The 1,149-nt window shown below is 40.9% G+C and overlaps 1 protein-coding gene across 1 annotated transcript in view; it reads right to left on the bottom strand.

The window, feature by feature from the left end:
* The window catches only part of UBE2D2 (ubiquitin-conjugating enzyme E2D 2), a 95,627-nt gene that overhangs the window by 52,240 nt on the left and 42,238 nt on the right, over window positions 1–1,149 (bottom strand). The window lies entirely within an intron of this gene.

Here is a 1,149-nt window from a genome sequence, read left to right as displayed (position 1 = left end):
ATATTTTTAGTTGTCCAGATAATTTCTTTCTATTTTTTTTAGTAGAGACGGAGTCTCGCTCTTGCTCAGGCTGGTCTCGAACTCCCGAGCTCAAACAATCCGCCCACCTCAGCCTCCCAGAGTGCTAGGATTACAGGCATGAACTACCGCATCCAGCCCACAAAATTTTTACGTAGAATGTTTATCAGCAAGTACTGCTGAGATAACCAAGTTTAAGGAAGTTAGTTACACCAACCCTACAAAAGAGATTATCCTTATTCTCTTTGAGAAGATAGGTACTATTGACAATTGAGAATTCGACCCAAGATACTCAAAGTTGAATAGGAAACTAGAAATTAGAGGGAGATCATTATTTTTTACACAGTTTTAGTGAGATATAATTCACATAACTATGATTCACCCACTAAAATATACAATTCAGTGGTTTTTATTACACTGACAGAATGGTGCAACCAATCACCATGATCAATTTTAGAACATTTTCATAACCCCCCCAAAAAAGCCCCATACCCATTAGCAGTCATTCCTCATTCCACTCAAAACTCCAGTCCTGTGCAACCATTAATTTTATTTTCTGTCTCTATGGATTTGCCTATTCTGGATATTTCATATACATGAATTCATACAATATATGGTCTTTTGAGCTAGGTGTGGTGTGGTATGCGCCTATAAGTCTCAGCTACTTGGAGGCTAAGGTGGGAGGATCGCTTGAGCCCAGGAGTTTGGGGCTGCAGTGAGCTCTGACTGCGCCACTGCATTCCAGCCTGGGTGATGGAACGAGACCCCATCTCTATATATAAAAAAAAATATGGTCTTTTGTGTCTGGCTTCTCTCACTTAGTATAATGTTTTCAAGGTCCATCCATGATGTACTATGTATCAGTACTTCATTCCTTTCTTATTGCTGAAGAATGTTCCACTGTACAAATATGCTACATTTTATCTATCCTGTCATCATCTGCTGGGCATTTGGGTTGTTTCCACTTTTTGGCTATTAAGAATGATGTTTTTGGCCGGGCGCGGTGGCTCACGCCTGTAATCCTAGGTCTCTGGGAGGCCTAGACGGGCGGATTGTTTCAGCTCAGGAGTTCGAAACCAGCCTGAGCAAGAGCGAGACCCCGTCTCTACTAAAATTAGAAAGAAATTAATT

The sequence above is a fragment of the Propithecus coquereli genome, unplaced genomic scaffold (genome assembly GCF_000956105.1).
Source record: "Propithecus coquereli isolate 6110/MARCELLA unplaced genomic scaffold, Pcoq_1.0 Scaffold242, whole genome shotgun sequence".
Taxonomy (NCBI): Eukaryota; Metazoa; Chordata; class Mammalia; order Primates; family Indriidae; genus Propithecus; species Propithecus coquereli.
This window is presented reverse-complemented; position numbering and strand designations above follow the sequence as displayed.